General features: G+C 39.7%; 1 long non-coding RNA gene across 3 annotated transcripts; it reads left to right on the plus strand.

Annotated features, from left to right (window-relative positions):
* Window positions 1-3,278: 3,278 nt before the first annotated feature.
* On the plus strand, window positions 3,279-22,440 carry LOC149221538 (uncharacterized). 3 transcript variants are annotated; one of them, XR_016249373.1, is made up of 4 exons: window positions 3,279-3,902; window positions 20,381-20,491; window positions 21,258-21,313; window positions 21,544-22,440. It is a non-coding gene; the product is annotated as an uncharacterized LOC149221538 (long non-coding RNA). The 3 variants fall into 3 exon arrangements; XR_016249375.1 differs by lacking the exon at window positions 21,258-21,313 and having other exon boundaries at window positions 21,544-22,420; XR_016249374.1 differs by lacking the exons at window positions 21,258-21,313; window positions 21,544-22,440 and adding an exon at window positions 20,571-21,080.
* Window positions 22,441-22,842: the final 402 nt, after the last annotated feature.

The following is a 22,842-nucleotide window of genomic DNA, read 5'->3' on the forward strand; positions in this document are numbered from 1 at the left end:
AAATAACTAGAACGCCTCAATGGATGCAATTCATCCTATAATGCATAATGCATATATTAGATAACCCAAACCATAAGCTCTACCGTTTCAAAACAAAATCATCTATCATACATAATCAATAATCCGTTTGCCATAGTTGCATGACATGTTAACATGTGTATCTTAGGGATTATGCACAATTAATCAAAAGAGCCGCATTGGATGCATAGCATAAATAACTTGTACCATAGTTTATATAGTTGAGCCTTAGCCACAGTTAACAAATTTGCATAGCGGCTCAAGCACGACTATTCACTATCTTAACAAAAGACAGGTTAACACCAATTCTACATAAGATCCACATATTGTGGCTGTAAATAGAATTTCATTTATGTGCATCCATAAAATCATCTCATTAACGCCACATGCAGCTCATTTAAAACTCAAGCAAATTCTCTCATATGCTAAGGAATTTATAACATAGAGGGTAAGAAACCAACATACAAAACAGCCCACGCAAGTGAGTCAAACTAGATCAAAAGAGAGAACGACACTTGGAAAACAGAGCACCGCCACCCAACCTAGAAATGACTCTTCAGTTCACCACTAAGTCGAGGTTCTTGCCATGGATCAACCGCCTCCAATTGATCTATGCAATGGGTATTTAATACCTTCTTTCATGATATGGTTTCCATTAGCGGCGTCCCGCTTTTATGGATCTTTTTATCCATTTGCCTAGACTTATCTCAGAAAAGCTCACCTTTCTCTCCCGTGAAGATTTTCCTCATAGAAGATTGCCTTTCTCTCGCACATAACTTTAATGTTTTTTCTCGATGGATATTTATCTCCAATCCATCCAACTTATCTAGAATTAAGTCTAGAAGCTATATCATGAAAGAATTATCCTTTCCCATTCACCAATGTGATTTGGCAAGAATCTCATCTCTTGGTGTCTCGCTTTTCCAAGTGATTAATTTATTAATAATGTATTTACTTTTTATATTACACATCATACCTAGCTTTTCTCAGCTTAGGTTTGCAAAGTTTGACACACAAGGGAGGGGTGTTACATTTTGGATCCATTTCTTTCCTTAAGATCCCTCCAACTATGGCTAGAGTTCTTAAATGAATGTAAGGAGGAAGCCCCTTTCAGAAAGGGATAGATAGTTTGAAGGTGTCTATCTTGTTGGTAATTCCTATATCGAAAAGTTGTATTTTCATAGTCCAGGGGTTGGGAATACACAATGCCCATCCACTTGAGCTCAATTTTATCTTGCAAAACTTCATTGAGATCTACCTAAACACATATGCAGACATAGGTGAAAATGCCTTTCAAAAGTCTTTCCCCGTCTACTTTGATGAATCTTCCAATAAAATTGCCCACTTTTTCTAAGAGATCTAGATGGGTAAAGTGAATGGGAAAACTGGGAATCTTACCCATACTGGAGTAGTCATTGGAAACATAGTGAGAGGATTGAAGTTGGGAAACCATGGCTTCACTAGAAGACCAACTCATCCCCAAAACCATGGACCTTGGTCAAGGATTTTTTTCTTATCCTCAAGACATTTGAAGATCACCACAAAAAAACATGGGTCTACATCCACCCAAATCGACGTTCATCCAATCCTATCATAATCGAACAGAAAAACGCTACTTTTTCAATAGCAAATGGGGAATAAAAGTATCACCCAAGGATAATGACCATCGCATCAAGCGCTCAATCATAAGGGAGGAGCAATAATTTGACAATCACACGTCTTCGATTTCTATTGATTTAACTCTTAACTCTCACGTAATATTCTTTTGCTTGGCGAATTAAACACCATTGCATGGAATGGACGAAGATTGAGCCGAACCCTGGATGAAGCCCGCTTCATTTTCATCTAAACACTAAACTGTATATACGTCAAAGCTATTACAATAGATTCTGACTGTCAACACCTCGAGGTTCTGTTCATATGTGGCTACCTTTTATGGTTACTATTGAATGCGTGATTGGCAATAGTAATGGCAGCTTAGGGTTGCCAAATTTCCTTCCATTCCCTCACTACATCCTAACGCAAATAGTTGTTCAATGCCTTGTCTTTCAAAACTGGCAGGTAGCGTCTTCTCTGATATTTCTCGGTGGTTTTAATTCCACTACAATCACAACTTTCATTTACATAAACTTCGTGTTTTCGCACGAGCGATGATTGTTCCAAGGTGAAATGTCACTTGGATGGTTTCAATGTTGTTGACCCATCATAACTAAGTAACAGATATGCCCATTACAATTTTTATACCACCCCATTATCAATATCAACTCTGCATGGGAACCAATTAAAGCAACTTTTCACATTAATTTTATATGAGCATGAGAACATGTATTAACAAGCAGCCCATAAAACCTCATTTTCAATGCCATAGTCGCTTAGAAGGAATTCCTCTTGTAGCATCCTGCCTTTGTAGATAAGCCTCGAAAGCGCAACTAGAATTCTTATACGTTCCTAGAGTTTGGTAGCAAGCATGGCTACCAAGTTAGCTGTTGACATTGTGATACAGATAGTCCCTTGTGAGAGAGGTTTTACAAATATTATGAAAGGGGTGGTTATGAATTTGAAAATCCATGCTTTACTAGTTTTTTCGATGGGAAGTGAGGGACAAATTCATGCCTACCCTCTTCATCATGGTGAAATTTTTTGACAAACATATCCCAAATGGCCCAAGTGCTGCCCCACTTAGCTCATTCAGGTGTTTCTTCAAACACTGTGCGAGCAACCAAAGAACTTGTAGATTTGGGAAGCAACTTGGCAGATTGGACAACTACATTGTAGTAGCTCCCATACCCCAAGCGACCAACTCAATCCAACGCCTTGGGCCATGGTCGAGACCAATGATCTTTCAAAAAATAGTTTGATGAACTGTCGTTTCAAGCCACCATTGATTGTGGTGCCACGAGTTCCAATGTCTTCTCCTTCTTGGCATCCTACTTATGGTCGTCTAAAAAGCCCTTGCGATTCAAGACACCACCATGCACTTACCCCTTTACCTTGACATGATTCAAACTCAGAACAACTACAAAGATGTGATTCTCATAAAACATTGAAATCTCTTCTCATGTGAACCTATCTCATCAACCACACTCTTAAAAAAAAAACCTTAAAGTGAATTTCACCTGGGTAGAAATATCACCATAGTCATCTAATAAGTGAGGGGGAGATTTTCAATAATATTAAAATACACATAAAAAATTAAATTAATTGTTCGCATGAAATTTGAACAAAGAGATTATTAATTCCTCCCTGCCTGTTAAAATATTTTCAATCAGCTAAAATTGCAAAAAAATAAACAATGTAACTAAACAAATTCATGGGCTTCTCGAATCATTATTCGACTTTCATTCAGGGACTTCGGAGCTTCATTACTGTGGGAATTCGTTCAAGCGATTCAGATCCATTCACATCTTTGAGCTTGCCTCCTCCTCAGCTATCCGTGGATTTTCATTTTGCAGGATTTGGCCATTTTTTCACCGTTAGACCCTTGGCATCAGGTTTTCTACAAGGTATATTTTCCTCTAATACTGAGATTTTACCAGGCTTTTAAAGCTGGAGAGGTTACACAGAGACCAACAAATTAATAGATTTAATAATAAGCCGCAGTTCCCAGCGGCTAAGCTCGAGGCCTCGTATAGTTTGAGGTATCCAGTGAAACGTGGTCCTATGGGAGGAGGGCAGTAGCAGCGGGGGCTGGTAGTAATAATACTCATCACAGTAATAATAATCATAATGCCCAGATATATTCATCAATGGAATTTCATGGACCTGGCAATCGGTGCACGGGGCAGAAGTCCTCGAGTATGGGAAGCACATCGTCGACCATAGGGCAGAAACTGGTTAACATAATTTTCATCACCTAAGCCCCCAGCCAGCGGCAATTTCTCCAGGTGAGAAAACTTTCGAGCCCATCCACATCTGTTAGGGTTCAATATGGAGTTACATACCTTTTTGAATTCGATATCCGTTAATTTTAAGTTGTCGATGCATTGAATGAACTCTGTTGCCGCATTATTCAGATTGCATGTTTTGCAGATTTTGTTGAGATATTGTTGTATTTTTTGTTGTCGTTTTAAAGTATTCCCTCTCTATTTGTTTAATTAAAATGGAAATCACCATGAAGGTGATGCACATAGTGCATAAATATAATAGTCTTCCATAACCAGGTCCACTATTTCATTAAACACTGTAGACCAAAACAGATGACCTAGCGTACGCATCTGGCCTTCCTACAATCACTCAGATTTACAAAAAATTCTTTAACAAGTTCTGTGATTTGGATTCAAACTTTCAACTCCAACAAACAGAAAGGTCGCATTATCATTGTAGATATCCTATGGATCGTTTGAATTTCTGCATCTAGATTACATGCCTCGCTTTCAATGAAGTTGGCATTGGTATTGTTTGTACCATTTGGCTACCTATTCTCTGGAATGACATTCTCTATAATGAGTGTTTTCCCTGTAGAGAGGGTTTTAAGACGAATGGAAAAGGGTTTTAAGACGAATGGAGAACGGAGCACTTAAAGGGCCACTATTCAAAGCCCAATTTTGAAGGAGAGATCTTGGAAGAGAGATTTGATCCCGGGATCAAGATATTTCATTTACCTTTTCCCATTTCTTTCATCGAAGTTTGCCTCTGCATCCCGAGGATCTACTATAAGATATTGGATTGGATCTGCTGCTAGTACAACATTGCGCCTGGTCGAGTTCTCGGGGAAGGAGTGATGCGGAACTGTCATGTTTCTAACTAGGAAATTAAGTGATACCAAAGCAAACAGACAATCCAGCAATCAGAAATGCGAAATAAACATCATACACCCATGAAAACGTTGGAAATAGAGAATTGCTAAGCCATTTTATTAAATCATCAAGGGAAAATACAACATTGAATTGAATGGTGCCCCTGGGCCTGGGCTTGTCTCCAAGGACAAGCGTGAAAAAACCTAGGTGAGCAAGCGCTGATCTGAGAGCTGCCCAACTGCTGCTTTAGAACTTATTTGCGCTATCTGCTGGAACAGAAAGGCTGGAATCACTGCTTCCCATGCTTAGAAAATTATAAAACTTCAGTTCCCGGATCCTTAGCAAAAACCCACCAAAACCCAGGAAGGGTTTGGTCTAGTTCAGACTTCTGAAATTCAATCCCCAAGGAGTTCGTCCTCCGCTGAAGCTGGCAAACTCGACCTGTCTGAATGAAGCTAGGAAAGCTCTCCAAAACTGCCCCAAATCATTGGAATGAGATCCCTTGTGAATTTCCTTCCTTCCCAACTGTAATTCTGGTGCTATGGCTCTCTCCCTCAAGACCCATGTGTTGCTCAGTTTGGCCCTCTGTGCTGTCCTCCAAGGATGAGTTTCGAACTGCCCAATTGTTGCACTCACCTGCTCCAAAACTCCTCCCAAGTGCTGACCTCCTAAAGTCCCTCAACTCTTCAGATTCCTCTGGCAAGTGCTGACCCAATAAAGCTCTGTCCCCAACTGCGTGTTCCCTTCTCTGCTGGCCCAAAAATATGCACTGCTGGTTTGTGGCTGAATGTGTTGGCTTTGAATCCTCCCTGGTCCTTCTCAAAGTGCTCTAAAAATGCCTTCCTAGGGTGGCACTCATAGTCCCCTGAAGGTAAGGTTGAATCTCCCGCTTGAGAGATTCGTGGCTATTAGCTAAGCAACTAGTTGACTTAGCTAAGCAACTTGAGCAAACAGTCAAGTGATTTTCGATATGCAAGAATGAATGAATCCCCAAGTGAGGAACTCTTCCTTCTAATGACTTTGTGGACCTCCCTTTTCCCCATGTGGGCCCCTCCAATATCCATACGATTTCCCTCCAAGGCAATTCGAATTGCCCAATGCGTTTTCCCATGTGGGTGGCCCCCACCTTCCACTAACAAATTAATCTGGCCTTCGTTTCTCCTAAGTTCCTAAGTCAAAATTGCTTAGGTCCTTTTCCTTAACAGAATTTGTACAAAATTATGGAGAGACAAACCCTGCTACAAATTCTTTGGGGAAGGGACATGACAAGAACAAAACTCCCAGGCTTGGATTTCAGGCAAACAACTCACACTATTTACCTTCTTTTGCATTACTTTATTTTGTTGTTCGTGACAATCTCCTGTTACCTTGAGCTTCTAATTGAATCTGGGTGCTACTAGACAACTTCATTCACCAATTGTTGCAACTCAGATAATTTAAATTCTTTGATCGATTAGGATAGTTTTTCATTTTTATCTTTGTCCCAGGAAGAGCAACTAGTTGCAACTTCACTATTTTCTAATGGGGAAAATCCTTTCCGCCTGCTGTTGCGGCGTCTTCCTCCGACCATCTTGGTAAACAAATAAAAGAGTTTGCAGGTTCAACAATCCACTAGTAAAGTCTGGTCGAACCGCTGAATTGATGATTACTTCTCCACCAAATGACCCACAAAAAATGATATTCCCTTCAGTTTATAGATAATGTTTCGACAACGATTGCACGACACGTAGTGTCAAGCGGTGATGCGATGGAAAATATAGTGAGATAAAAAACCAATGATAATGTTGATGTTATATGTTGTCTGTCAATATATAATTTTGAGGCCTGTGACCGAGATACGATATCATTTTCATTAATTATTGGGTCCATGCGATGGATCTTTTTTTTTGGTTGGGGATGGCCATGGAGTTATTTTTAAATTTATTTGATTACGGTTCATTGTTTTAATGAATGAATGAATGAAATTTTAACGTCCATGAGACTAAAAATAGTCTATGGGATCACCAACCTCCATGCTTTTCGATTTTTGTAATTCAGCCATTTTCTTATTCAAATTGATGATGAACTGACCCAACCTTCGAACAGTCACCTCGCTGAAAAGACAATGCCAAGGGACCGATGCGAACATATTGCCATAATTGTCCCTGATGTTTTTGAAAGCATCACATTCCAAAATGAAATGGGTCGTGGAGCAAATTTTTGGCATGGAAAGATAAAATAAATTAATTAACTGGATTTGATTGCATTAAAAACTAAAAAACATGACAATTATTTGTGTAGTAGTAAGGATTGACTGAGGCTACTGCTTTCCCAGTGCAACTTCTGCAAAAATTGATGAAATTTATTTTCTAGTACTCACATTTTGGTGTGAAAATGTCTTGTTTTGAGTGCCTCTTGAGTCAATTGGAACTTATTGCTTCTGTAGCATTTTTTATTTGCAACCAAATCTTTGTTGAGTTCCAAAAATTTTGGGAGTTAACACCACTCTTTGACTTTTACCTGAGTTCAATCGAGTTTTTGGTGATATTTTTTTTATTTGATTTGTTTTCTCCCCAGGCGAAGGAACCCTTTTGGACCTGTTAATTATTCTATGTGTTATTGAAGACTTGTGTTTATTTGGTAAAAAGTTGAGTTCAAGTTTAGGAATGGAAGCTTGAGACCTCTTTTTGTTTTTGTTTTATTTGATTTGTTTTCTCCCCAAGCGAAGGAACCGTTTTGGACCTGTTAATTATTTTATGTGTTATTGAAGACTTGTGTTTATTTGGTAAAAAGGTGAGTTCAAGTTTAGGAATGGAAGCTTGAGACCCCTTTTTGTTTTTGTGACCTCTTTTTGTTTTTGTTTTTGTTTTTGGTGGGTAAAGCTTCTTTTTATTATTAATGATGACAATACATACATGGTGTGTTTCAATCGAAAAATGGTGCTACTAAGGGCTACAAAACTGGTTTGGAAGAAAACCATATAAAGTCTCAAACCTTGACCTTAATACGCCTAGCTAGTAAAGTGCCATATGACATGCCAAAACCAAAATCAAGGAAAGTCCAAAATTAAAGGCCCTGATCATTAGTACATCATAACAGTTTGTATCAGATCCTGATGTGGGCATTTCATCCTTTTGTCATTATGTTGGTGGCTTCTTGATGGATTGTTTTTTGGCTCAGTCTTTGGGGCACTAACTTCTCAGTGATTATTTTCTTGTTGCTTCTCACCCTTCGAAATTATCGATGGACTTTGTTTAGCTTATCATTTGGAGGCTGGTCTAGAGGATGAGGCCACCTATGGTGATTCTAGATATAGACAATGATATGCAACCCAACAAAAGTCACTAATGACCAGAGTTTGATTAAACAATATATTATTTCCTGTTTTTCTAAATGAATAAAAAGTTTTCAGTTCACATAAGCTGCCAAGTTGAGTGGAAGTCCACAGTTTATTGTAATTAATCTCCAAGGAAGGGATTCCTTTTACGGGATGGAAATGTGAAGTAAGTGACTACAGTAGGTCAATACCTATTGCCAAGCAGAGTTGGGGAATTGGTACAACTAGAATATATGTTTTCACGGCTCAAGCCATTTATCAAAAATTATTTATTGTGGGGATGCCAAGGTGGATTATATGGAGGTTTTGGCTTTATAACCTTCCAATTTTTCCATATACTATGGACCAGAAAGGTACATTTAATCTTAAAATTGTCCGGGGTAATGCTCATTGATAAATGATTGAAGGTTCAGTCCCCAATAGAAATTTTTACTATGTGAATGCAATTTCCTTCCTTTCCTTCCAGAGCAAAAACAATCCACTTAGCATAGAGGGATGAGTTGGAGTGTGAGTTCTGCAGATACCCAAGCCACTCCATTCCTTCCATGTGTATTAAAGGTTCCTGAATCTATGAAAAGTTGAAGACCATCCCCCCATCAAAGTTGGCACAAAGAAGCAACCAAGGGCACATACAATAAATAATAACATGCATGGGAGCCAACTTTTAGTGCAGATTTGAAATCATGCTGCTAAAGTCTTGTGCTTATAAATCCATTTACCAAAATTCTTTTCCTGTATTTGGATAAGCATGTCCCATTGTTCCTCAAATGTTGCTTGAAAAGAGAAAGAAATGCCTAGGAATTTGAAAATTTGGCTTGACTTGACACAAGCCCGCCCTTGTAATTTAAGTCAATCTGGCATCTTCTGTGAGCTCTACCTTTAAGTCAATCTGGCATGTCCTGTGAGCTCTACCTGTAGCAATAGGTTTTAGCTCACTGAATGTTTAGAGCTTAGGGCCTTGCAGAAAATGCCTAAGAAATCCATAGCACATTATTAATTGACTCCTGTTCTAGAACATTGAGTTTTAGCACATTCACAAGCATCATTGGGTATGGTTTGTGCAGACGAATCCACTTTAATGAGACCTTGCTTGACCCTATGAGTTATCAGACCGACACTGGCCTCTGTTTGGCAAATTGATCAAAAAAGGATTAACTCTGGTTTAACTTTACACCCATTAAGAGAGAGACAAAGTTAGGTCTTGGTGAATAATATTTTAGTAGCCTTTAGAGAAGTTGGCTCAAATGCAAGAGGTAGAATAAAGGGATACCCCACTATCTTGTAATTTTTTTTTCGAAGCTGGTGTTTTAGTAGCCTTTAGAGAAGTTGGCTCAAATGCAAGAGGTAGAATAAAGGGATACCCCACTATCTTGTAAGTTTTTTTTCGAAGCTGGTTTTTTTGATGAATAAGATGTTATGGCCATAATGACTGGGCCACTCCATGCCCTCACAGATTGCAATAATATTATCGATGATAAATTGCCCTTTGGTGAAACAAGTCTTCTCAGGTTTGATAATAATCATGAGAATATGCTTGATTATGAGTGTTGATCTTTGGTAAGACTATTACATGAGACATTCAACAGAGTGATAGGCTTCCAACTCATAGTCACTTTGGAATCTTTAACATTGGGTATAAACTTGATAATGCCTTTGTTTAAGTTGGTTCTCAATGATTGCTCTGTGATGGATTCTTTGTAAACCTCTGCAAAATGTCTGGATTGACAAAGTACTAGGTGGCATTATAGAATTCACATTGGAATCTGTCTAATCCCAGGACTTACCATCATCATTGTTCATGTTTGAGAGGGTAGCAGCTAGCTTACCCAAAGTCAAAGACTAGTCACACAATATTCTTTGCGCTTCATAAAGTTTGTGACACAACTCCAAAACAGGGTTGCATGGACGTTCCTCATTTAGTATTTGCAATTGAAAAATCTTTTGTAGGGAGAACTGAGAAGTAATTTGTTTCTCAATTTCATCTTTTAAGTAAGCCTACCCTTGGTTGATTTGATAGTGGAGATTCTCTTCAAGCCTTATTTTGAATATAGGGCCCCTAAAAAATTAAAAATCCTTTTGTAGGCCTATCGCCTGTTTTAAGCCAGTGGATGATAGCCCTGGAATTGTGTCCCTTTGACACTTTGAATCTTGACAATATTCAGATGACCACCGAGTGTGGCCACCCCGACTTGAAGTGCTTCATTGAAAAGGATATTATGGAGGCATTGTCTTATAGATTCCCTTATTCTTTGATAACATTTACATTTTATTTGGATGGAAGCAATTTTCCCTCCCATAGGCTCTAAGGAGAGAGGTACCTCACAAGTTATATAAACATATTTTTGCCAACCCCAATCAGAACTTATTCTTTAAGGTCTTTGGACAAGTTAAACTTCAGACATGCTTTTCTGGCCCCTGAGGGTTGTAAAGTTTCTCAGGCCCGTGATAGTTAAAGTGAGTGAGAGAATCAGAAATATGTTTGTGGAAAGGCCAATATTGCATGGCTATCCTGGGGAACTTGATGCAAACAGGAAACATAACTGTGCATTTCTCTTCGCCGAGAGTTTCTCATACCACCAGGAGAAGACAACTAAGGTGTTTATATGTACCGAGGATTGTTGGAAACACTTTCATCAAAGACAACTTTATTCAAAAAATAAAACAAAAAAGAAGCCCATGGTCAAGCTACCAGTAGTTTTCCAAAGCCATCTGAGACTCCCCTACCTCCTGCATCCATGCCTTGATGATCATCCACAAAGGAATGTGGTCCATGAAATGGCCAAGCAGTGATTGTTGCTGATAATTAACACACAAAAAATTGTATTCAGAAAGCTACATGACTATTGGAGTTCCATCAGGATCAGATCCATTTCATTGTGGAAGACTTCCAAAATGAACTTCCTAGGGCATTTTGATCATTCAGGGATTTATGTCCAGACACAGTTGCAACAACACTGGAATCAACAGTAACCAGAGCAGATTTGTCAATAGAAATGTTGGATTCAAGGTTTGATTTAGCCATTATGGGCTCACAGACTCCCCATGGCATGAAGTTAGGGAAATCAAGGCTAGCATGTGCCAGCCAGGTGACAGGATAGTCATTGCATCATATCCTAAGAGTGTAAGAGCCAATATATTGGGTGATTTGTGGAGTAGGATTGTATTGAGTTTTTCTGAGAGTACTGTATTGCAGCATTACATGTGTTTGAAGTGTTAATGAAAGCCCCAGTGTGAAACATATTGTAGCCGCCTGACATGTCAGTTATTTGTTACTGTTTGCATGGTATACAAAATGCATGGAGAAATAATTTATCCATTATGGTTTGGCTTTATTCTTGTTTTCTTTTTACTGGGTTATTTGTCAAAGTTTTATGTCAGGAAAGGAGAGGAAAAATTATGCTAGAGAGCTATTTTAATAAATGCAAAATAAGAGATCTAGAATTTGTTCAAGAAATGCATCTCTTGGAATCAAAATCATGGAACACTGTTTCCGTGCCAGAAATTGCCAACATGCTTCACATATTTGAAGTAAAATCAGAAGGTGTATAAAACTTTAGGAGTTGAAGTCATAAAAAATAAAATGGTCATTTTGTTGAACTGTGTTTTAGCAATAAATGAGTCATTGATTGATATCTTTGAGATGAATTATTTGCTAAGCATTTGACCTAGCAGGTCTCATTAGTTCAACTAATCATGTGAGATTCATCATTTTAGTGCCTTATATAGGTCCTGGACTCTTTCAATCTGTAAATCCAGAAATATAAATGCCGCAAAACTATCTTTTTTTTCCTCGGAAAAAGTGTAATTTTCATTAAAAAGATAAGAAAATTACATGTTGTATGATACTGCAGATATGAACTGCTGTCAGCAAAAAGGGAGTACTGTTTAGAGCTATTATAAACTTTACAAAAACTATTATGATGCTTACTGATAATAAACTTCTGAGAAGTCCAGTAAGTTTCTGAGAATATGAGTTTTGTCCAAAAATATACTGAAAACTGGTAAGTTATATACATAAAAGGAGAAAGTAAAAGAAAAGCTGCTGAATGATCTAGCGATCATTCTGATAGGAACCAATCATGTCCATAAAAGGACGATGATAGTAACTGTAGAAACTGCCGCCCCTGTATTCCTGTATCTGCCATTGACCTCTGTTCAGCTGTGCTGCCTCTTTGGATAAACGATCAGCGATCTCATTCCTTACCCTGTATATATGTGAGCATGCAAATGAATCAAATTGGGACTTTAGAGAAAGGATATCAGTCATAATATCTCTAAGTGTGTGCAAGTGACAATGATTAACTTCATTTGTCCAGTTAATTATGAGCTGTGAGTTTCCGAATATCTGAAGTTGTTGGCAATTTTGTTCTTTTGCAAAAAGGAGAAGGTATTTTAGACTGCTCAATTCAGCATAGTTGTTGGTGCCTTTGCCAAGGCCAACCTTGATTCTATAAGACACTATATTATCCATATGCAGCACCACCCCTCCACCACAGTGCTGAGCCGTCAAAATAACCCTAGGGGGAGTTTATGTCTATGGATTCCTGGGTAATGAATTGAGGGGGTCGGATGTCCTGGTCCTCTGGGAGCGAATTGTATAAAGCCAACAGTGAAATACTGGAGGAGTCCCAATCTATTTTGGCATTCTTGAAAATGGATTTGTTCCTGTTAAGCCAGATTCCCCAGCAAATTAGCAGTGGAAGGCATCTAGTTTTCTGAGAGTTGGCTTTTATCCACCATCTTTGCCAAGCCTCTTCAATATCTCGTCCCGACCAATCAATATGTAGATTTAGTGAAGTGAGGATCCTTTGCCAGAAGGCTTTCGAGATAGAACAGGTAAAGAAGAGATGAGAAGTATCTTCCTCCTGCATCCTACATAGACAACATCTAGAAGGCCCGCAGTTTGCACGATGCCTCAGCATTAGTTCAGTGGGAACCTTGTCTGTTAAAATGCACCACATGAAAAGCCTAGATTTGGGAGGGGCCTTTAATTTCCAGATATGACTCCACCACCAAGAGAAATCACCCGTGTGTCTGGCTGCCATTGTATAAGCATAACCTAATTTGGGGGAGTATCTGCCTTGGGGATCCAATGCCCAGATAAGGACATCTTGATTGTCGTTTATATGCACATTGGCCTCCTCTAATGAGCCTATGAATCTCTGCCAATCATCGACCCAAACTGCCGGAATGTTGAGCGTTCTGTGGTCCTTCCAAGTCTGGTTTTGCCACCTGTCCTGAATATCATCTGCTATATGTGATAAGTGGGTGATGCCTGAGTCTTGAAGGAAATTGCAAAGAGGACGGGGGAGAATATGGCCATTCCCACATCCACTCCACGCGTCCAAACCAATCCTCACTTGAACTCCATTGCCAACTTTCCAAGCCAGACCATGCTTGATCAGAGAGATAGACTAAGATAATGCTTTCCAAATTATGGAGGATCCAGCCGTAGGAACTGAAGGTCTATGGATCCATTCCAGAATTGAGAGCGGATATATGTACTTATGATAAGTGATTTCCTGCCAAAGACTTCTGGAATTAATAAGTTGCCAGCCCAGTTTTGCAGCCAAAGCCTCAGCGAATAAATGCAAATTTTTTATGCCCCAACCCCCCAGTTTTTTGGGTTTGTCAATGCTGTCCCAACGGACCCAAGCAAAAGTTCTCCCTGGAATTTGTTCGTGCCAAAGGAAGCGACAACATAATTGTTGAATTCTTTTTAAAATGCCTTTGGGAATCCAGGCCAACGACATCCAGTAAACCGGAATAGCTTGTAGGACTGACTTGAGGAGAGTTAGCCTACCTGCTCTAGAAAGCCATCTCTGCTGCCAAATATTGATTCTGCTTTCAATCTTGGCTATAAGCCAAGTCCAATATGCTATGCGATAACCATTTGGTTTCAATCTGAAACCCAAATATTTAAGACCATCATCCAGATCTTGATGCTCATATTCAAAAAATTGGCTAGCTAATCTTGCTTCATTCAACTGGCAGGAAACTATGATAATAGTTGATTTTGCAATATTTGGCTGCATGCCTGTAGCTATACAAAAAAGATCTAGAATAGCCTTGAAAGCATATGAGTCTTGAAAAGATCCATTTAAAAAAATCAAAACATCATTAACAAATAAAAGATGGGTTATAGAGGACATATCCGAGAGCCTGACTCCAGCCAAAGAGCCTTCCTCTCTGCCTTTTGTTATCAGTCTATTGAAGCCTTCCATGATGAGGAGAAAGAGCAGCGGGGAGAGAGGACATCCCTGCCTAAGGCCTCGTTCCGCATGAAAGAAACACAAAGCCGCTCCATTGATGAGAATACTAAAGGAGATTGAAGTAAGATAGCGCATGATCCAATTGATGAAAGCAAAGGGGAAGCCAATGTGAGTGAGAGTTATCCTGAGGTAGGACCAACAGGTACGATCAAAGGCTTTGGAAAGATCAATTTTTAGGATGACAGACTTTTTATGGAGCTTCTTAATCGAGTGGAGAGCTTCCTAAGCAGTACCAATTGCTTCATGGATTTGGCGATGGTTGAGAAAGGAAAATTGTTCCTTGGATATCATTCGGGAGAGAAAGGGTTTAATACGGAGGGCTATTGTTTTGGATATGATTTTGTAAATGCTATTGCAGAGGGATATGGGTCTGTAATCTTCAAAAGAGGAAGGGTTATCAGATTTGGGTATAAGGGCCAGGAAAGTCGAGTTGAAGGCCTCCAAAATTCTGCCAGACTTTCGGCTTTCTTCAATGGTTTGGATGAGATCATCTCCAATTAAATCTAAAAAGGAACTGAAGAATTCAACTGGCCACCCATCAAGACCCAGGCTCTTATCCTTATGAAAGCACTTCAGCACAGCTTCAAGCTCTTCTCTAGTAATTTGAGAGTTTAGTTCTTCAATTTCCTCCGGCTCAATGAATCTGGGCAGAGCTTCAGCAGTGCGAATGATGCTTGGAAGGGTTATTCCAATGGGGGCTTTGTAGATATTAGAGTAATGTCTAATCCCCATGTTAGCTAGTTGTTCAAAATTGCTCGCTTTCCTTCCTTCCGAGTCTTGTAATTCCTAGATTGAGTTAATGGCTTTCCGACCCCTTGCATATTGTTGAAAGAACTTTGAATTTTCATCACCTGCTTTGAGCCAGATTGCTCTGCTCTTGAGCCTCCAGGTTTCTTCTTTTAAGCGAAGAAGCTTTATTCTGTCAGTTTCCAGCTGAATCAGTTGCAACTTTTGTTCTGCCGAGTTTGATCCTGTGGGAGTTGATTCTTCGAAGGCTAGTAGAGCCTTTTCAATTCTTTGAAGATCTTCATCTTCTTTTCTTTGTTTTAATCTGGCCTAGGTTATTGTTTTGCCTTTTAGAACTGCTAGATTTTTTGCAAAGAGCTCCCCTGGGGAGGAGGTTTCATTATGGGAGCAATGGATCCAAGTGGCCGAGACCAAGTTCCTGAAACTCGGCTCCAACAACCAGGAGGAGTTAAATTTAAAAGGTGAAGAGGGTTTAGAAAGATTACCCTTGAGCTCCAGAAATATAGGAGAGTGATTAGAGATCCCACCACTCCCCACCCATTGACGAAAGAGAATTAAACTTGCCATAAGAGGGGCTTTGATCAAGAATCGGTCCAATCTTCTAGCAAGGGCATCTACCCCCAATCTGCGATTCCTCCAAGTTGGCTTGAGTTTAACAGGGTCAATATTTAGAAATTCGTGAGCATCCAACAAGTTTTCAAAAAATGCTGTGAGATGATCACTTTGACCCCTGAAACCCCAGGATTCCGCTGATCCGAGGGAGAAATTTAAATCTCCACCAATAATGATATTATCTTGATTCATAAAATTAGCCTCCATGATTTTGTTCTAGAAGAATTCTCTGTTCTGGCAAGGGCCATAGATGTTGATGATCCTAAATGGTCTGCCGAGCTCCATAGACCAGATATCTGCACCAAGAAAACCTTCTCCTCCCCAAAAGTTGAGGATTTTTGTAGAACGAGTGTTAAACCCCAAGGCGCAGCCACCAGAGCGACCCTTCACATCCAAAAAATGAAAATCCCAGGTTGGGAGAAAACTTAAGAGAAGCTTATTTATTTGGTGACCTTCCCCCAGAGTTTCTTGAAGGAAAATAGCATCCAGCTTTTCAGACAGACAGAGCCTCTTGAGAGCCAGCTTTTTGTCAGGGTTGGCTAGACCCCTACAATTAAAGGAAAGATAGATCATGGGGGAGAGGAGTGAGGGTTGCTCTTTGCTCTAAGAACCCAGTCGATTGGGGATTGGACCCCGGAGGCTACTTCAGCACTAGCCCTTTTAATAGCCTTAGAAATTTTTGATTGATGGCTTCTCGGAGGCTTGAGAGTAATTGAAGGAGGGGGTCAAGGTCCAGGCCTAAGATCGAAGAGGGAGCAACAAGAAGGGATCTAAGGAAATATCGGTGAGGCCCACTTGATAGTGGGCGATCATCGAGCGGGCAGGTGGTCCTATCCACAGAGGGTTGGGGAATGGGGGAGGACAGTGAGGGAGGCACAACGGGAATAGGACAAACCGATGAACATAACTTATTAACTTCAGCTTGAGAGACGACACAGTTCAAAGAAGATGATAAATTTACTGAACCTTCAATAGAATGAGAAAAAAGAGGAAGAGTGGAGAAGGGAGTACCCGCGAAAGCCGTGTCTCGGGATCTGGATTTTTCAGGGGGTCGATCCGATGCCCTTTCGAAATGGTGAGCTACGACCTACTATGGAGTCAGACTAGAGGGCAGAGTACTTTCTTGGAGGTCCAGTTGAGAATCGAAATCTGAATCCAGAGTTTGAGTGGAGGCTGAGACCAACAATTTGGCCGGGATCTGATTCTTCCCTGAAATTCTTGGATAGTCTTTGTATAAATGCCCCACTTCGTGACATTTGCGGCAACGGAAGGGAATGCCTTCGTAATCTAGAATTTTCCTCCGAGTGATGTCGCCCATCTGAAGCAGGTAGCTCTCTACCAGACCTTCTTTGGTATCTAGATGCACTAGAATACGTGCCAATGCTAGGCATCCTGTGTCTTGGTAGATTCTAGCATGATCTAGATAGACACACAAATCATCTCATATTACCTTGAAGATTTCTTCCTCCCAAAATTGTAACGGGAGAGCAGGCAATTGGACCCAGATTGGCCTCGCTCCATGATTTTCCTTTTCTGGGTCAAACATTGGCGACCATCGCTTCAATAGAACTGGTGTCATCTCGATGTGCCAGTATTGCGTGAGGACCCAGTCTACCTGGTCTGGATGAGCGAAAATCAGAGCAAACCAACCCCTGGAAAGCGAGAGGATACCCCAAATTTGCGCTGTCCGCTTTCAAAGGCATATTGGGGAGTAATTTTGGCCTCTCACCCTTCCAACTAACACCGTGCTCTCCGTGAGGGCCGCTTGAGCCATAGAGATTCCTTCTCCGAAGATTAACCACCTGTCCCTTTCTCTGATTTTTGAATTCCTTGATTTTTTTGGATGTTTTGGCCGCACTTTAGCTGCTTGCTCTCCTTCCTCAAGGCCAATGTCTTCTGAATCAGAACGATTTCCTTCCGAAGCGTGGTCTAGTCTGGGAATGCCAATGAAGTAGCCTGAAGGAGGGGCTGAGCTAACTGGTTGGAATGCTGTATAGAAGGGGGCAGTCTCGAGGATTCCTACTTGTTCAGGCATCAATCCTTGTGCTGTTTGACCCAAGTTACTTGGTCCTTCTCCTAAAACACTCGCACAACCTTGGGTAATTGTTGTTGCTGGGAAGGTCGGTGACCATATGTTGAGGTCCGACGGGGAAGGAATGGGTAGGAAGGGTAACTGTGGGCATTCTTCCGAGATGAATATTCCTTCCGTAACTGTCGGGGGTGGAGTCGATTCTAGGGTCTGTGGAGGGACCGCCATATCTTCCATTTGAGTTATAACTGCCTCAACCCCTGTGACCGGTAAACTGGCTATCACCGGCGTAGTCAAAGTTGGAGCCGGTTGGGAGAAATTGACCCAAATATCCTCAACAACAAGGGAGTCAGAAGTGTAGTCAAGTAGCTGTTCATCCATCCGGGAGCCAGCTGCCCAAGAAAACAGTGTGCCGTTCCGCTGCATCTTCCTGTTGGGGTTACACTTGCCCAAGACCGTCGTTCTTGGCAAAACGCCCTTGTGCTCTGCTTCAAACCCTCTTGCAAAAAACGGATTTTGCTTTGACACAAAAAAGACAAGGGTTTATTTTAATGCTCCTGCTAGACTGACCCACAGTCCCGTAAGCTTTCAGCCGAAAACTTGTGACCTCAGAAGTCCACCCTTGGTTGCAATGTGGAAACTGTAGTTAGAGTATGAAGACAGGAGGTAAACCCAAAAATAGTGGTTTGTAAAGTACCCCCTTCAAGTGTAACCAATGTCACTCAAGCCGCAAACTGTGGAAATAAAAAACCCCTGCAGAGCGAGTACTCTAACCGTGAGCACCCCCAAATGCCGCAAAACTATCATAAAACAGTTTGTGATTGTTTCAGGTGCTCTAAACCAAAGCTATGATTATGTAACATAACTTTTATCTTTTTTGAAATCTTTAAACCTATAACAACACCCTTGCGACATGAATTGAATTGCTAGTTGAAATGTCCTACAAACTTAAAACTGTAGTTTCAATTTCTCCATGCACATGTGCATGGATTTAGATGCATGGACTATTTCAATCTTACAAACAGTAAAAAAGTCTTTTTCTAAATTCTTAGACCTAGTATTGAAAGTTTGGAAATGAAAAGTTCTAAGTTATGCTGACAGAAGCGAGACACAAAATCATTAGCCAGAGAAATCAATGTTATCAGAACTAGATTATTTTTGGTTAAACTAGCCTGAACCAATCGGTTAGGGGTCTGTATTGGTTCTATTGAATGTTCCACACTGGAAATGGCTGGTTCCATACTGGAATTGGTGATAAATGTCAAAACTGACTGGTTCTGTACAGAACCGTCCAACTCCATTCTGTCAAAGCCATATAGCTGGTGATGGGGATGACTTGAATATTTAAAAAAAATTCGATAAAACATAAAAAGGTTGAACATGAAAACCTAACCTGAGGCCCACCCTAATGCTATTTAAAGAGCTCCCCACCCTCCATTTGACTCACAATTCATTGCAGCAATTTGGAAATTTTGAGCTGAGTATCTTGGGTTGATTTGGAGAGTTTGAGAACATCTTTGTTGATGTATTTTGGTTCAGATATGGATTGTACTTGGCGCTATTTTGGTTATATGCACCCTTGCTTGCTACATACATGAAAAACTTTTCATATTTGTGTATGATGGCTTGGATTCATATGGATGCACATGAATTTGTAATTTTTCCAAAAGTTGAATATTTTATCTATTTTTTGGTTGACTGGTTTTGTGGCCCAATTCTGTTTTCGGTTTTTGTTTAGTTTTGATTTCTGTTGTCGGTCAGTTCAATGATTGTTTCAATTTTGATATCATTGAGAGGAATTAATTGGATATTTTACAACTGTTTGAAATGGATGAAGAAAGTCTCCAAAATTTTGAAATAAACTAGAAAAACAAGCCACTGAAAAAATAGACCTCAAGTTGGGTAAAATAAATTCCAGCAAGGATAAGATGTTATTATAATGTTTACAGCAAGGCTGGGAAGATGATGTCATCATATTTATCAGGAAGGATGAGAAGATGTCAAGGTAACGACAGTAAATGACAAATATGATGGTATGAAACTTTCTTGCTATCTTTCTAGCCCACGTAGCCTTACAAGTAGAGAATTGCTTACATAAGAATAAATTCTTATCACCTAAAGAGTGGGACCCAACGCTCCATGAGAAGCATTCATCTCAATTTGGTGAATCGGGTGACACAGAATATTGAAAAACATCAGCTTATGACTGAATTTTAGAAAATAACACCAATCATTGTGCCCTAGCCAACCAATAAACTATCACTACTGCAGTAAAATGAACCAATGCAGTTTTAGGAATAATATACAAAGATTCCCAAATACTAAGTGTCTCAATCAATCATTGTGGGGCACAAGAAGTAATTCAATGAATTAGTTAATTAGTAAAATATAAAATTTTGTACCTTTTTTTTGTGTCCCCTGTATTTTCTCTGCAATTAGTAGTTGTGCTTTTGCTTTCTCACATGTATTTGTTTATGCTTAATCTAAGTCACATATGACACTGACACTGGGACAGACGGACATGAGTTTTGGGCATGTAGACCATTGAAATGGGATATATATATATATATTTGTTGGTTAGACCTATGAAGTTTTTTGTTTTTATTTATTTATTTATTTTTCATTTAGTTTTTGTCTATGTGGTTCACAGACCCCAAAGATTGGTGACCGCTGTGTCCACAGAATATTTGTATTGGGAAGATACACCAGAAGAGATCACTTCTTGCTGGCTCAACCACAAAGGTCGTTATGCAATCTGCAGGTACCAAGCAATAATCTCACACAACAGTGTCCAGGTTTTGCTGACATCTTATTAAAATCTTTTATTTCTCCCCATGTAGGTTGACCATACCAATGTAAGGTTCCATTGTTCAAAAGTTTAGGGCCTCCTTGGTGCAACCATGCATGTCATATTCAGTGACTATGGCATACTCTGAGGTCGATTCAGTAATAAATTTTGTGCATCAATAAAGTTTTGGCATTTTCTGGGTAAGCTACAGCACCAACACCACAACTATTATGAATGACCTAGTCAAGTCTCAAGGGGGAGCCTCTTTTGTCTCATCACTATATTAATCCATGAAATGGTGGAGAGCCTAACAACCTTCTCTTTTAATCACTCAAGCTAGACCAAATTGACAAGCTGTGTTCCTACCTAACCAAACATTTGTCATGTTTTTGCTTCCTCATAAAAAGAGATCAGTCTAGGGTTTCTCCTGATGCAAAATGTGCCTCTCAGAAGACTATGTTAACACCTTGTTTCAAGAGATTAACCCACTGGCCTTTGTTCTGTGGTGACTTTCCAAACCCAACAGCTCCTCCATAAGATTACTCATGTATTGAATCTAAAACCTTTTAACTATGGCTAATTGGTTAGCACGTGCAATTTGCAAGGAAGGGTCATAGTTTCAGGTTTGAACCATTTAGTCAAGTTTAAAGCTTAGATGGCAGTTTCATACTTCAAGTTAGACTATCTTTTGACATATGTGATATAACTGACCTAGTCCATTTTTATGTCACTACTACAGCAATCCATGAAATGTGCATGCAAGGCCTAATATCAATGCTTAACTTGGCTTCCATAGTAAATGCTTTTTCTTTCTCACATATATTTGTTTATGCTCAATCTAAGTCACACATGACACTAACCCTGGGACAGACGGACATGAGTTTTGGGCATGTTCACCATTGAAATGGGACGTATATATATATATATATATATATATATATATATTCTGGTTAGACCTATGTTTTTTTTGTTGTTGTTGTAAATTTATTTATTTTTCATTTGGTTTATGTCTATGTGGTTCACAGACCCCGGAAATCGGAGACCGCTATGTATATTATATTGGTAAGATCCACCTGAAGGGATCACTTCTTGCTGGCTCAACCACAGACATCGTTGTGCAATCTGCAGTTACCAAGCAATAATCTCACACAATAGTGTCTAGGTTTTGCTGGCATCTTATTAAAATCTTTTGTTTCTCCCCATGTAGGTTGATGATACCAATGTAAGGTTCCATTGTTCAAAAGTTTAGGGCCTCCTTGGTACAAACATGCATGTCATATTCAGTGACTATGGCATATTCTGAGGTCGATTCAGTAATAAATTTTGTGCATAAATAGAGTTTTGGCATTTTCTGGCTAAGTTAAGGCACCAACACCACAACTGTTATGAATGACCTAGTTAAGTCTCAAGGGGGAGCCTCTTTTGTCTCATCACTATATCAATCCATGAAATTGTAGAGAGCCTAACCACCTTCTCTTTTAATCACTCAAGCTAGACCAAATTGACAAGCTGTATTCCTACCTAACCAAACATTTGTCATGTTTTTGCTTCCTCATAAAAAGAGATCAGTCTAGGGTTTCTCCTGATGCAAAATGTGCCTCTTAGAAGACTATGTTAACACCTTGTTTCAGGAGATTAACCCACTGGCCTTTGTTCTGTGGTGACTTTCCAAACCTCCTGATGCAGAATGTGCCTCTCGGAAGACTATGTTAACACCTTGTTTCAGGAGATTAACCCACTGGCCTTTGTTCTGTGGTGACTTTCCAAACCTCCTGATGCAAAATGTGCCTCTCGGAAGACTATGTTAACACCTTATTTCAGGAGATTAACCCACTGGCCTTCGTTCTGTGGTGACTTTCCAAACACAACAACTACTCCATAAGATTACTCTCGTATTGAATTTAAAACCTTTTAAATATGGTTAATTGGTAGCACATGCAATTTGCAAAGAAGGGTCATAGTTTCAGGTTTGGACCATTTAATCAGGTTTATAGATTAGATCGCAGTTTCATACTCTGAGTTAGACTATCTTTGACATATATGATATAACTGACCTAGTCCATTTTTATGACACTACTACGGCAATCCATGAAATCTGCATGCAAGGTCTAATATCAATGCTTAACTTGGATTCCACATTTGAATGGACTTCCCAAAAGATTGCATTCTGTTTATATAATGATGCTTCATGCATTTCTAGTAAAAACTAAGGGCTAGATGCCAAAGGTGTTTGTCTGATGTTGCTTATGAATGCATAGATAAGATTGGTGTATTTAATATATTCTCATTGCAATACTGAATGCTGGATCTAACTCTTCAATGGT

Source organism: Pinus tabuliformis, chromosome Q (assembly GCF_031772625.1).
Source record: "Pinus tabuliformis cultivar Carrire ecotype Pingquan chromosome Q, CPIR1, whole genome shotgun sequence".
Classification (NCBI taxonomy): domain Eukaryota; kingdom Viridiplantae; phylum Streptophyta; class Pinopsida; order Pinales; family Pinaceae; genus Pinus; species Pinus tabuliformis.